The 16,072-nt window shown below is 39.1% G+C and overlaps 1 long non-coding RNA gene across 1 annotated transcript in view; it reads left to right on the forward strand.

The window, feature by feature from the left end:
* LOC105491344 (uncharacterized) overlaps nucleotides 1-16,072 on the forward strand; it is a 240,515-nt gene that overhangs the window by 169,522 nt on the left and 54,921 nt on the right. The window contains exon 2 of the long non-coding RNA XR_011616185.1: nucleotides 15,230-15,368. This is a non-coding gene — a long non-coding RNA (uncharacterized lncRNA). The remainder of the gene's footprint in view (nucleotides 1-15,229; nucleotides 15,369-16,072) is intronic.

Genomic DNA, 16,072 nt, shown 5'->3' on the forward strand with positions numbered 1-16,072 from the left:
TAAAGTGAAAATACAAGAACCACAAAGCAGTTTCCTAGGGATTTAAGAATCATGACATTCTACCACCCACAGCCCAGGCCCAGAGCAGAAATGTAGAGAGGTTCCTTGAAAAATTCAGGGCCCTGTTGCACACTGTTCACAAGGCACTTGAATGACTATTAAATGTTTTGGAGTCTACTGTAATTTGGGAAAGAAATGAAACTGGAACAATTCTGTTTTCCATTCAATAAGTGGCTCAGCTTGTGACAAAAAAGGTTGCCCTCTCCCTATTGTGTTACTAGACGTATAATGGGATCAGCCAACACTTAAGAAAAATAAGAGTGTGAACAAGTATATTTTAGGGTAAATACATACAGTTTAATTGCTTATTAGCAAACCCATTTAAGAAACTATTTGTTTATATTTTCAGTCCCACAGTGATACTGTTTTTTTGAGGTTACCCCAAAGAGTTGTTAAAAAGCTGTTTTTCCCTGCAGAGGGCAGTGTGCCTCTATAAAATACACCCAGTCCCCGGCAGCATTTGAGTGTAGAGAATAAGTATGTATAATTATTTTTTAAGCTGTGAATGTAAATAATTCGTTTTCTTTTGGATGAGGCTATGGGGAAAATATCTCCTAATATTAGAAAATTATAGATTGTGTATAGCTTTATGTGTGTGTTTTCCTGTCAGCCTTTTATATATTGTCTTACTGACCAGTTTTTTAAGATTGAAGGCATTTTTAAATAAGCGTTGAGCAAGAGAGATAACAAACAAGGTCCCACACACTGGGGGAAATGATAATCGGGAGAATAAGAGAAACATCAGGCTGGGTTGTAGATTAAAAATGCATTTATAGTAAGAATTTGAGGGTCTGCCAATTGCACCACAAACGCAATGAAAGTAAAACATACCTCCTGATATATTTTCTTAAATACAGAAATTAATTTCAGTTTAAGGAGGTTTCTATCTGTGGCTGGAGATGTTTAATCTGAACAGGGAGAGAAAATAGGTATTTCTTCCAGTAATATTTCTCTCCTGTTTGATGTACATCTCTGTCTGAGAGAGGAATGAATTAAATAGAGGCAAGTAGTCTAGAGGAGAGTTGGACCTTTTCAAGAAGAGGCGCTGAAATGCCTGTAACTGATGCACAGATAAATACGCGACAACAGAATTCTCAAACATTTCAATCGTGGTTTTCCAGGACTTTAAAGGAGATGTCCCACTTTCTGCTGACCCTGGAAAAAGTGCTTAGAGATATTGTTAAGGCTTCTTCTAAGGGCACATGAAAAAAGTGATCAAGTTGCAAATGCTCATTTCAATACATCAACTTCAATGGGAAAAAAAAAAAATCACCTTCCTGTTGTAGAAATTCATAACTCCCCCAAAATTAAGCGTTTTTTGTTTATTGAAAATCAACAACAACAAAAAAGAAATGTGTAAAATAACTCCTTAAAAATACAATAACTAATATAAGGGGATAATGCTCAAAAACTTCTGTCTTGGGAATACTCCAGGAATTTGCAGCTCACGCCGATTTTCACATTGTGAACGCAAGTTTGGAAATACCTTTGAGAATTTCTTTTGCTGCCTGCCTGCCTATTTACTTGAAAGCATTTTCTCCATTTCTTTTCCAAAGCAGTTTGAAAATGTGAATGTGTGTGTGTGTGAGAGAGAGACAGAGTGTGTTTGTGTGTAGATGATTTTGTGAAATACCATTTATTTATTTGGTTCTCACTACCTAGTTTTTATTAATGGGCAATTATATAACAAGATAACGCAAGCACAAAATTTATTGTCTCAAAATGAAGAGGAGGAAGTGTGAGTGGTTCAGTTTTTGAAACTTGCGTTTCTGGAGCTGGCTCTCAAATCATGCAGCTTTGTAGTCTGCGATTTATGACGGCTGCAGTTGAGCCAGGTGGAGCAGGAGCCGCAAAATGGCAGGACAATTACTGTAAGGAAGGATCATAGAGAGGCCTCTGTCAGTTTCCAAAGTGAAATTTAATCAGGTTACATAGAGTGATGTGATCTATCTTGTTAGCCCATTCTGAAACTATTTTGAAAATATAAATTATAAACCTTTCAAAATGTAAAACATAGGGAGAGTCAGAACTGCATATATTACCATCCAGATGTTTATTTTTGCTGCCATGAATTTCAGTATAAGCAACTTTATTTTAACCAAATGACCCATTCTATGTTATATGGATATTGGTCATACAATCATGGCTGTTAGTGTCAACTATTAAGAAAGAATTTCATTTTATCAAGTTTATTATGATCAACTAGCCTATTCTTGATCTTTATGTTGACATTGTTCTATCATCATTGCCAAGCCCAACATATAACTCTTTTCCAGAACTATAGAATAGTTATAAAATGTTTATATACACCAAACTAGCTTATCTTTGAGGGGTATGTTTTCCTGTGCTGGCATTAACAGTTAAACATTGCTTTTGCCCTTTAATCTAAATGAATGTTAAAAAGTTATTTGTGCCATATCCTTTTGTTTGAAATGAACACTGCTTAAAACTCCTTGAATATGAAAAATTAAATATCATAACAAATGTGTAAAGTATTAAGTTTTCCAGATATTTAAAGAGTTATAAAGTTAAACTGGTTATTTTTCACTAAAAATGGAAGACTTCCAGCCTGGGAAATTCATGTGCATTTTGTTATGAATATTGATACAACTGATGAAAAGGGTCTACTCTCTGTGTATCTATATGAAAGTATGTGTGCTTGAACATATATAATGCATAACACCCTCTGCTACCAAAACATATGCTTAGTTTCTTCCATGGCTAATGAAGTACACTTAATCAACTATTTATAAATTAATACCCTTGCCAAAATATGTTAACTTCTACGGTCTATCAAGTGTACCATGCACACTATGAAATAATACAGCTGGGTTCACCCGGTGCCTCCTGACACCTTGGGAACAATGTGTACAGAGGAGGAGGTGGGTGACTTTTACATGGCTTGAAAATTTTACAGAATCTTCCAACTCGTTTCTGTATGTGTTACTGAGTGATCTTACCACGTTAATTTTTAAAAAGAACTGTTGAGAATTTTAAGTATACCTTTACATTATGAAAAAGCATTTCATAAATATTTCTAAAGTTTTTTTTCCTGTCCTTTCATGAAAATTCAATTTAACTAACTTTCACATTTGATGGGAAAAGCAGAAGCATCCAGTGCTGTGGTCACTGCTCTGTCTTGAGTCTGCGTGGTACTGGGTTTTCTTGCCACCTTCCGCAGCTGAGCGCAAAAAAACACAGTGGGAACTCTGATTTTTTCAGCCATTCTATATCTTTGTTGCTGCTAGACTCTAATTCTGCTGGAGTTTATAATATTTGTGTTTGCTCTTATTACACCGAAGAAATTCCTTGGAATGCCTACTCACTTTCTCCCTATTCCTTTCATTTGCAGATGAAAGACAAATGCAGATTTAAAAAAAAAATAAATAAATACGATATGGTTAGGACCATTCATCACACTCCCTGTCTGCTGGGTCTTTGTTTCTGTTTCATGCTGGGTGCATTACATTACATTTCTGAACCTGTTGTGAGGGTTTTTTTTTTTTTTTTCTTTTTCTTTTTTTTTTTTTTTTTAGCATTTTTCTTCTGTAGTTTATTAAAAATATTTTCAGTCAGCAGAAATCCCATTGGTTCTTCTGGAAATCTTGCCTCACAGGCCTTTGCAGGACAAGAACAGATTGTCTGGGGCCTAATTCTGAGCTTTGTTTTTTTATGAGGAAATCAAAAGTATAATTGTTAAAACCCGGTGTGTCCTTTTATGTCTGAAAAGGAGAATTAAATTGCTGGTGGCAAGGCAATGGGAGGGAGGGAGAGAGAGAATGTGAGGCAGGCCCTCTGGAATAGAGGGTTTGTGGTTGAAAGTAAAGGAGAATACCCTTCAGAGTGTATACAAGTGAGTGTACATTTGGCAGGTAGATCGTGGGACCCGGTGAGGACGGTGCAATGAGAACCGAGAAGGAATACATACAAAACCACCGTCTCTTTGGCTGTTGCGTTTGCTGCTCTCAGATTCTTTCTCAAAAGTCCCAATTTGCAAATGGTGGATACAACTTTCTGATTAAAACTTAGAAGACGGAATATCAACTACTTAGCAACTTCGGTCCCACCTGGGAAACAAGTCTTTACGTGCTTGAGGACTTTTTACTTAGACGTGTGCTTTTTTCTAACCTTGTTCATAACAGGGCTACCCTAGCTCTTTGACCTGCGCTTTTACTTTTAATTCTGGAAGGAAGAGATTGGAATTTCAATTTCATTTGAGCTAATCCCACTTTATGGACGTGGTAACTAAATGGGGTGTCTTGATTTAAGACTTGGAGCATGACTGTTCTAGGTTTCTGAATTTAGAGTAGTTCTAAGACCATCCCCAGTGGTCTGTCTTCCCCTAGAATATTCAGACAATCTTCCTTTTTGCCAGATGACATATAGCATCTCTGTATTTTAGAGTGCAAATGCAAGACCCGATAGTCCATGAACACACTTCATGTTCTGATTTTTAACTGGGATGCAACAAAATAGACTTAAACAACAAAAGAGAGTGTGTTGTGAATCCTGACAAAACCTCGTGGTGTAGTTTGGTGGACAAATGGTTAAAATATACACTCATTGGAGTATGAAGGCAGTTCTTCTCGGCTGTCAGATAGTTTGACCAGTGTCAGGCTATCCCGACGAGAGCAGCATACCTTCATTGCATCATAAATAAAACAGACAAATTACTTTTTTTTCTCTAGGATGGAATAAGCACCATAGAGAGGGGAAGGAAAAGGATTAAGGGGGGGAGCAGTGATTTGGAGGGTGTGTGTGTGTTGGGGGAGTGAAGAATTAGAGGGAAAGAAAAAAAAATAAGAGATCCTTTCAGCCTCTCTATGAATCTCGGCATGGCAGCCGAGAACAATGAGAAAACTAGGCAATTACCTAGAATCCTGTTCCCTTATCCAGACACAGAAAATATATTCTTGCACCAGCCAGCCTTCCCTCCCCCACCCCGGCCCACCCCCTCCCCTTCCCGTCTATCTCATTCAGTTCTTTCGAGGAAGGCCTAGCAAATGGAACAAAAGGAGAAGGGCTTCTGATGATGGCCCACTCAGGCAGGACTCGAGGGGCCCAGCTTTCCACATCTGCAGCGGGAAACCTTTTTTTGTTTACATTCTGTGTCCTTACAGACTTTGGTAACCTCTGATGCTGTGGCAGAGACAAATGAGCAGAAAGGCATTTCACAGCCTGGACTCTTTTTCCCCAAGTCCCTGGAAATCAAGGGGTGAGGACAGTAAATCACCTGGCCCAGGTGCACCAAGCCAGACATAGCCCTTCGGCCCCTGGGCACTCTGCCCTAAGATGTGACTAGGAATTCCGGGCTCTCAAACAGCTTTACCCAGGTGCCTTCCTGAATTCCATGGAGGAGTCCTGAATTCCACGGAGGATTCCTGCTTTGTTTCTTAATTGTTGGAGTCCTGCAAGAGGTTGCCCCCTGCCCAACCTTGTCTTTTGATGGGGGACTGGTGAATGAAGATGCAGGTTGCATTGGTGATTTGGAAGGTTTTACCAGAGTGGCTGGGAGTCTACCCTTGCTTCTCCCCTTTGCTTTCTGGCCACAGCACTTAGGATATGTTTAGAAGGACGAAGGGCAAATAACTCGCTCCCTCTTTACACTTGGAACGTGTGTGCCTCATTATGATTTGCTGAACAGGATCATTTGATTAACTAGTCTGTTGAAGAATGACATTTAAGTTAGCATATGTGTATGAATCCCTGGCATTTATCTTCCTAGATGGCAAGAGTGGATCTATATATAATTTCCTGAACCCTATGTCCACCTCCGCCCACATTTGGGAAAACTTATTTTGCATTGTCTGAACGGTGATGGTTTATCCACCGTTCACACTTCTTGTCATGACCAGTAGTTCATAAAGTGAGACACCTGCCTGGGGTTAGGGTGTGGTTGGCAGCTGCTTACAAAAATCCTCTCTGCATAATTTACAGTAGCTGTGCAACCGCTATAAAAAGTGGCATACCCAGGCTTCCCCGTGGCAATACTTATTCGAGATGGTGCTAGAAAGAGACTTAAGTTTCTTCTTGGTAAAACAATTAGCAACATTTCAGAGGCTAGGCAATTGCTAAGACCACCTCCCTGCATTAGCCAAACAATGCTTGTTGGCATTTGTTTACTTATTCGGCCTTTTCTTTTAAGTAAAATAGATGGACTGGAAGACTGTTTCCAGTGGAGTGGTGGTGTTTGGTTTCAAAGTGGATGCAAAGTGCTTTGACATGTATTGTGCCTTCCAGTGTGATTTACATCTCATGTTATGTAGTGTTTACCATATTTCTTTTCACAGCCTGGTTGTTAGTCACCAAACCCTGGAACCCTGGTTTGGACTGCTTCGTATCGTCCCAGGAGATCTGAAGGTTTGGTGCTGGAGCCCGGCTCAAAGTCCAATCTTGCCTCTTGAGTTGGTGTGACATCAGGGAAATTGATAACTCTTATACTTAAGCTGAGCCTCAACTTGTCTATAATTTTGGGGACAAAAATCCACCTGGAGTCTGGTGAAATGTAATAAAATAAAAACCTATCATAGCACTTGGTAAACTAGCAATGTTAGCTGTAATTCCTCTAGTCTCTACTCATAAGCATTGGTTGATGAGGCCTCAGTTGAATGACAATAAGCCTAGCCTAAGCAGCTGTTTTCTCAAGGGAGTTGTATCGTTTAGGATAAGCTCCTAAAAATAGAGATACTTCTGAATAAATACTAGAAGATATGTTGGAAGATGACAGTGCCAGACTTAAAAGTCACCTGAAACAGCTTTAAATGGCCAGATAGAGCTTTCTCCCTTTCTCTGTAGAAGTCACATCTGAATTTAACCTCAGTTCCAAAACTCGGTGCTGAGGCAAACTATAAAATAATTAAGTGAATGAGTCCCTAGTGCAGTTTGAATGTTTATATAGCAGATTCATCATTTTAAAAAACTGATTCTCCTTAGTAGTGCTTTCTCAGATACCTTGACCAACTTAATTGGACCGCCTTGAACACCTCTTGAGTGTTCTCTTTCAAGGTTTATTTGCTACTCTCCATCACAGATGAGCCTTCCTTAAGTGAAATCACCTCACTTCCCCAAATCGAATTTCTGTAAACTTTGTGTTTTAGCAAAACCTCACCACAGCTGAAGTTTTTAATTGTCCAGATAGTTGCTTGCAACTGTGCTGATTTCTTAATTCCCACCCTCCGATTTATTCATCTTATTAAAATCACCCTTTAGCCTCACTTTTAGAATGAAGGAAGCTGTACATGTTCTATGATGCAGCCTGTTAGATAAAACCCATGGAACTGATCAGAATGGCTTTCACTTACAAGTCTCATCTATGAAGAAAGATGTATAAAAATTCAGAGAAGTTCTGCAAATTTGACAGAAAAAAACAGAATGACATTTTTGGGGTGATGGTTGTGCTGAAATGGCTGCCCCCAATTTGTTTGGACTAGGGATTGGAGGTGTCCTGAAAGGATCCCAGCCCTTGCCCCTGGCCCCCAAAGACAGTTCAAGTCCTTAATTGCATGAACTTAAGTGACTATAAAATACTGGAGTGAACAATTTAAAAAATGATCTAGGAGGGGTGCGGTGGCTCAGACCTGTAATCCCAGCACTTTGGGAGGCCAAAGCAGGCAGATCACCTAGGATCAGGCGCTTGAGACCAGCATGGCCAACATGGTGAAACTCCATTTCTACTAAAATTACAAAGACTAGCTGGGCATGGTGACATGCGCCTGTAGTCCCAGCTACTTGGGAGGCTGAGACAGGAGGATCGATTGAATCTGGGAGGCGGGGGTTGCAGTGAGCCAAGATCATGCCACTGTACTCCAACCTGGGTGACAAAGGGCAACTCCATCTCAAATCAATCAATCAATCAATAAATAAATGAAAATAATTATCTAAAATAATAACCCCATTTTACACTGGCATTATTGTTTAAAAAATGTATTTGATAACGTTTTATGCAAAAAAAAAAAACTTGCTTTGACTTTGGAAGAAGAGCAGGAACAGAAGGAAAGGGTTAAAGATCTTACATTACTTAAATATACATTAACCCTTTCTTGAGATGATTCTTGGATGTTGAGATTTGTTTTTTAAATATTGGAGAATGACAAATAATTCATCAGAGGACAGGGGAGGCTGTATCATATTAAGATCACAGTTTTGTGGATCTGTGCAAGGCTTTTCCTTCATATAATGTAAAAGTTTGCAAGAGCTTTTCTCGCTGCTGGTAGGCTGGATTTTTCATGATAATCTTCAGCATCATTGATACCAGCCTCGGTGGCATTACTATTGCTATTTACAGTCATGTGCTAGTAATGTTAAATCTGAATGGGATTAATAAAATAAATTAAATGATAAAGATTTTAATGCTATTAACAAGTGGTAACACTTCTTGACAGCACAAAAAAAGGAATAGCATGCCATTTGCCAGCCTAGGTAAATTCTACAATCTGTAAATATAAAGATTTCCTGCTAATTCATTTTGATAAACTTTATTTTCTTCAAATGTCTCTTTTGCTACTTTCATACTCTTTTTCTTCCTTCGCTTCCTTCCTCTCTTCCCTTACTCATCTTTCCTTTTTCTTTCCTTCCTCCCCTTGTTTTTTCCCTCCCCTTCCCTCTTTCTTATCTCTCCTTTTCTTCCTCCCTCTCTCTCCCTTTCTTCTTTTTCTTCCTTCCTTCCATGCCTTCCTCCCTGTTCCCTTTTCCTCTCTTTGTCGTTTCTCTGTATGAAGGTGCATTCTTCACGATCTCTCCTCTTTACTGCTTTGCTGTAACTCTGTGGTTATTGTCTGGAAATTGACCATTGCCTAGCAATCATGTGTGTGACTTCTGCCAATAAACCTGCTGGCTCAGCCTCCTTCCTTCCTCGGCCCTCTCTGCTTCCTTAGCTAGTGCTTTCCTCACTCCCACTGTCTTCTGGCTTCCACCTCAACACTCTTCATCCTCCCGCAGATGCTTCCTGGGGTTCTTTTTGAAATGGATGCTAGCCTTTTGTTCCAGTCCCACTCTGAACTGCTGGGGTCAGGCAGCTAGCAGCCTCCCTGGGGCAGTGCTATGATGAATTTTGGCATGGCCAGGCGTTTAACAACTCCATCGCCGAGTGCCAGCTTCCTCAAAGATTAAAAAGAGCTGTGATGAGCTTTTTCCAAAGGCTCCACTCAAGTTTTGAAATGCCAAAGATTCCCGTGGATCTCTAAATTATGTGGTAATTTTTCAAAACCACGCCTACCCAATAAAAGCGAGTTTTCTTTTCCAAGAAACATACCTACTCTGTGATCTTATTATTGAAGCACTCAAATTTTCCTGGGATCTATGTTGTTTGGATTCAATAATTTTTTATTTAAAAATTTCAAGTCCTGTCAACCTTTTTATTGCTAAGAGTCAATTATGTCTCATCTTTGCTGTCATTCACATGCTTGCTTCTTTTTAAAGTCATAGTTGTCATAAATGACTCTGTCAAATAATTTTTTGAAAAACCCTAGTCATTTCAGAAACATTTAGAAAGTTGTCTGTATTGAGTACAATTTTTTGAGGGTGGAGTCAGTTATTTCAGCCCAAATTATTTAGTTCTGCAAATAAGTGGAAAATTATTTAAATTAGGAAATACCATTTTCTTTTATGCAGTAAAAAATCTTTCAGAATCACTTTATCTTTTTATACCTACCTCTTTGGAGCATCATGTGGCCACCAAAGAGGTAAACAATGGTCTTTCATTGGACCTCCTTATGGAGTCAGGCAAGGTAATACTGCCGGGGACCTTCTGATGTTAGTCATGAATGAGAAAACATTTAGACTTAGTTTGTGTGGCTGTGTGCAGAGAACAGAAGCATCTCACATCACACAGCCTTTTTGCAAATCTGGGCTGTGCCTTTCAGCTGTGCTTTAGGGACATCATCCCAGCTTCTCCAGAACCGAAGAATGAGAGAAAAGTCTCTCTCTCTCTCTCTCTCTCTCTCTCTCTCTCTCTCTCTCTCTCTCTCTTTCTGTCTCTCTGTGTGTGTGTGTGGGTATGTGTGTGTGTTTCTACTGAATGTGATGAGTGCTCTCAGGAAGGATAACTTGGGCTGGAGTTAACAGCTCCATACCCTCCTTCTTATCCTTTCTGGTATTCATTAAGTTAATATACTGTTGCCTGCATGGGGCACCTTCTTTGATGGAGAGTACAGTTAAATGCCTATTTAGACATGTCACGGACTAACCAATGCAAGAAGGTGCATGAAGTGTGGCAGGGGGTTGGGGGAGGTGAGGGCGGCAGGAGAAAAAAGTGTTGCTCTATATTTTTTAACTTAAAAATGCTTCTTCTGAACAATCCTTTGCAGCTGGCAGAAGGCTAAAGTTTCTCACACTATGAAAGGAAGTCAGACCATAAATAAACCAGTCAAGCACACCTGGAAAGAATAAAATGCCTTTCTGGGCTTTACACTGTGCTTAGAATGGATGCCAGTCTAGTGAGTGCGTTTAAATAGTATGGAAGAATGTGTAAATGCCACATTAGAATGAAGCCGGCAAAATGTTTCCATTTTTAATCTCCAATTTTTAAACGGATCCTTTATGGGAGAAAATATGGAAAGGCATTTTTCAAAGTCTAATATCGTGCTGTCCTGGGCAATGGACATCTTTCAAAAAGTAATGATGGAACAAGACAGAAAGGGGCAGTACTTCCAGAACCAGGTAGAAACTAACAAACCTTCCAGAAGTTGTTAGGATTTTCACACTTACGGATCTAATTCAAAGAACAAAGATAAGCAATACGTTTGTCATCTGAAGTGCATAAAAAGACCTAATGTGATCCAGTGAGTATTAGCCCTTTTTTGCCTCATCTCCTCTTAGGACATCACACAAGATTTTTTTTTTTTTTTTTTTAATCACTGAATTGGTCAGACACACTCTAAATGCAGTTCTTATGTGGGGAATCATGGAAGCTTCTGTTTAATCGCTTGGCTGTCAGTACTATCTGTGAATTCCATCCCATCTGGCTTAGGCCTTGTGCAAATTTTAAGTTGGGGTAACTCCACCTCCCCAGAAGTTGGGCACAGCTGAAATAAGTCAGCAAACTTTTGGCTGTGTTACTTTTGTCTGAAAAGCATGCATTTGCCGCCTCCTTTATCTGCACAACAGGGTTCAAGTCTGGGCCACAGGATGGAAGAGGGTAGTGTATTGTATGGCGGGCCTAGGCACGACTGTGGAATATCCACTTCCTAGGCGAAGAAATGAGGGTGGGTCTTGCATACCCCGTTCCTTATTCTGCTAACTTTGCCCTAGGATTCCAAAGCCCAGGTGGAAAAGACATTTTTCTTTGGGCTTGATCTACGTCAACTTTTACAAATTAATGCCAACTGCAGGTTGATTGTTACATTTTTAACCATTTATGGGTAAAGCAGGAAAGTAAAAACAAGTATGTTTGGGTCTAGCTGTTGCATAGTCACGTGTGTCCTTCTTTCCCAAGCTAATCTCCTTTTGCTGCCTCCTTCTAGTCGCAGGCAGAGATTCTGTGTTTCCTTGCCTGGTTCACTTAGCGCACTGTGTACAGAGGGAGACTGAGCTACGGAGGGCTCAAGAGAGCCACTGGGGGCTTAAATTCATAAAAGTATGAATTTACCTTCTTTACCCGGAACGCATGGGTTCTGCTTCCCATTGTAAAGTCGGAAGAGGATGGGAAGAAATGAATAATTACTAAGCGCCTGTTAATGGCCAGGCATTGCCAGGAGCAAATGGTACTCATTTTTTTTTTTTTTGAACTGTTGTGATCGTGTCTTTATTAGAAGGGGTTTTTGTTGACTGCTTTAAGAACTTTTCAGGGAACTGGTGTCTCTTTATGAACTTTCATAGACTAACATTTCTTGATGATTGTTTTATGCCAGACACGTTGTTAGAATTTTGCTTTACTTTATACAATTTCATGCGTTTGAGGGAAGAAAAATCTGAATATTTGATTTTTAAAATACCAACTTGATCCTTCTAAAAAGAAGAGTAGGAAGAAAATAAAAGAAGGAAAGCTTTACTGCCAGCTAGTTCATTCTATGAAAAAATGGTTGGATGTTTTGATCTTCTATCCATTCCTTTACTCATTTTTTTCATTCAATAACTATATAGTGGGTATCTCCTTTATGCAAGATGTTCATACAGAGTATCACGGGGGAATAAAAGAACTGCAAGTCAGGCCAGGCGCGGTGGCTTATACCTGGAATCCCAGCACTTTGGGAGGCTGAGGTGGGTGGATCACAAGGTCAAGAGATTGAGACCATTCTGGGCAACATGGTGAAACCCTGTCTCTACTAAAAATACAACAATTAGCCAGGCGTGGTGGCGGGTGCCCATAGTCCCAGCTACTTGGGAGGCTGAGGCAGGAGAATAGTTTGAATCCAGGAGGCAGTGGTTGCAGTGAGCCGAGATTGCGCCACTGCACTCCAGCCTGGTGACAGAGCGAGACTCCGTCTCAAACAAACAAAAAACAAGAACAACAACAAAAAAAGAACTGCAAGTCATGGTCCTTATCCTCATAAAATGTATTCCCTAATATGCATCATTTCTATGGATGTGTTGTAATTTTCATATATGTTAACTAAAATTTCTAGATCAAGAGTTTTTTTTTGTTTTGACAGAGAGATCAAGAAACTAATGAAAACATTTGTCTTCGTCTTCTTTTTTCTTTTTTTTTCTTTTTTTTTCTTTTTGGTGATAGAGTCTTTTTCTGTTGCCCGGGCTGGAGTGCAATGATGTGATCATGGCTCACTGCTACCCCCATCTCCTGGGCTCAAGTGATCTCCCACCACCTACCACCACCTCCCAAATAGCTGGGACTACAGGTGCATGCCACCACACCCAGCTCTTTTTTTTTTTTTTTGAGATGGAGTTTTGCTCTTGTTGCCCAGGCTGGAGTGTAATGGCCTGATCTTGGCTCACTGCAACTTCCACCTCCCGGATTCAAGCAATTCTCCTGCCTCATTTTCCCGAGTAGCTGGGATTACAGGCACTGGCCACCACAGCCAGCTAATTTTTGTGTTTTTAGTAGAGATGGTATTTTACCATGTTGGCCAGGCTGGTCTTGAACTCGTGACCTCAGGTGATCCACCCGCCTTGGCCTCCCAAAGTGCTGGGATTACAGGCGTTAGCCACCGCGACCAACCTAATTCTTAAAAAATTTACTTTTTGTAGGCACAGGGTCTCACTATGAGACAACTATCTTGCCCAGACTGGTCTAGAACACCTGGGCTCAAACTTCTGCTTTGGCCTCCCAAAGTGCTAGGACTACAGGTATGAGCCACTGCGCCCAACTGTCCCCATTAATCTTAAATTAAAAACTTTTGACATTTAATTTTTAAGAAATTTTGTTCCATTCATTAAATAAACTTACGTGTTGGACATGCTTAGAGTGATTCTAAAAAGTTAGTTGTCTTAGCTAAAAGACTAAAATCTTAAGTTGATATTTTGCTTCAATAATAATTGAGGCCCAGGCACCATTTTCATGCAAGTTTGTTTGTAGACCAAATGCTGAGAGTATTTGCCTTCTGATAAAGATGGAATTCACTGTTCAGAAAGTTACGCTGCATCCAAAAGAAGCATAGCATTTTTACAGTAATGTGCTGCTAATGTTTAGTGTTTCTTTTCTGATATTATTGCTGAAATTTCCAATGGTGTAAATTAGACCTTCTAATCCTTGTCTCAGCAGTAAGCAATAATTGAGGATATTTGATGGTTTTTATCCACATGGGAGAATGTACTGCATAATTCAAAAGCAGCTGATCTCTGCATTCAGTTGACTTATAGTGCATTTTTTAGTTTCAATATTTTGAGGAGTGAAGGAATGGTTAAATAATATTCTCTTAAGTGACCAATAACAGAGAAATAAATGTAATCAGGAAATAAATGGTGATTACTTACATTAATATGCATTTCTTATATTTGAATTTAGTTTTTCAGCAACTATATTCAACTTTCCTTCGTAGCACTCTTGACTGATTTTGGAAGCATGTATCATCTTATTTCATGATCTGTTTCTTCAGTGTTTCTTTAATGTCAAAGCATTTTTGGTTCATCAGCTAGTTCTCCTTTGGTTCAGAGGCAGAGGAAGAAATCCAATATGGGGATCAGGGGTAATATTCTTCATTTGTTAGGAATGTAATAGAACATGTGTGTATTATATGTCATGATGTTATATATAAATCTCTTTACTAGGTTTTTAACTACCATCAAAATTCACCTGAGGGTGATGCTCTGTAGGTAAGAAATCTTAATGGAAGAGACATTTACCAAACCAGACCATAAGGAAAACACGAGAGTGTTTCTAATTTTCTTAAGCACAGTTTTAATATTTGTATTCCTTCTAATATGGCGCTATGATTTTTAACACTAAATTTGACAGGCAATAAATCTAATGATTACTGAGCATATGAAAAAAATATATAAGGTAAGAGAGCTTGACATCTCAATATTTTGCTTTCACATGCGTGGAATATTTGTTAACAAAGTTTCATAAGGATTTAAAAATCATTACATATCACAGTTATACCTCTAATAAACTGATTATATATTTGTTTCTACTCTGTAATTAGGGGTAATTACACTAATTGCATAAACAGATGATAATCAACCTGAAATTACTTTATAAAACAAGAACATTTACACAACAATAATGTCATTAAAAAACATAAGACCCCAAGAATGAGACAAAGCCAGCACCACCAGGAAATTCAGTAAGGGATTAAGTGTCTGGTACTGTAGGTATAATAGGGCCGCTGTCACCTTCCCATTACCCTAATGCACTCCATTCCTCTTAGATATAGTATGTTTAAATCCTGAGCTGTGAATTTCTAGGCCTTTGTGCCTTTGTCTCATCACCTTAACGTTTTTAATGTAGTTTTTGTTGTGTAAATCTATATAAGTGCCATCACCCATCAGCGGTGACATCTGATGGCATGAGGCCGACCCAGTCTGCATGTATTAGGGCTTTTTGTGTTTGTGCAGTGGAACCTACTTAAACAAATTCCAGTTGGAGGAATAAACCTGTAAAAGGAATACATTTTCCCTGTTCTGAAACAATAGCTCTGTGCTGAAAGGATGCCCATGAAAAGAATAAATCACATAGAAGGATAAAGTCCCTTTCTTCCAAAAGGCAAGGGGAAGGTAATGATGATTTTGACCTATGGAGGAAATAAATCTCTTGATTTATCATTTTCATGTGCAGAGCCATCTAGAACACATGCCAGGAAGCCTCCTTGAAATTATTACCGAATTTCGAATTCTCCAAAAAGAATTTCAAATAACAAAAACAATGATCAAGAACTCAACAATTTCACACAAAAAATATTAAAGCCCCAGACCAGGTAAGCACACTCTCAACATTCCTTACAGAGTTCTTTAACGTGGAGCTATTCTGTCAGCGCTGGACACCAGCGAACCCACTACCTGGAGGGTGGTGGCTAGAGGTGAAATCAGTCTCCGTTAAAATACAGTATTTACGTTGCAACTGACCTTTTGTGTTGTCTAAGGACAATAGCTCAGGAACTTCACATGTGTAATCAGATATACCCTGAGTAGAGTTTGCTGTTGTTGGCAATAAATTTGGGGCTTAGAAATGCATAGATCTCTGGGGCTTCAGCTCCTAATACTTGGGAGGATCTACGCTCTACAAATACCCAGAGTTCATTGTCACTTTAATTTGTAGCAGAGCAATTGGAGTATATTAAAAATGTTTAGGACTTGAGATGCCAACTCAAGTTCAACCTGAGAATGTGAAGTTGTCAACTTTGCATCCTGGTTTCTCCACCAATTTAAAAAATGTGGTTGACAAAACAATATCTTCACAATCACCACGTGCTGATATGAGGTAGATGGACAGGTGCTCAATAAGTACTTGCTTAATGCATGCATGAATATAAGGGAAAAAAAAGAAAAAAATAGTATTTGATAGGTTTCTCCAAAAGAGAAGTTCCGAATGTGAACTTTGTGTTGCCTGAATGCTTGGTAATGTTTCTTAAATTTTTGAGTAATAATACATTATGTTCTCTGGGGTTAAATAATACTTGGT

The sequence above is a fragment of the Macaca nemestrina genome, chromosome 18 (assembly GCF_043159975.1).
Source record: "Macaca nemestrina isolate mMacNem1 chromosome 18, mMacNem.hap1, whole genome shotgun sequence".
In the NCBI taxonomy this organism is placed as follows: Eukaryota; Metazoa; Chordata; class Mammalia; order Primates; family Cercopithecidae; genus Macaca; species Macaca nemestrina.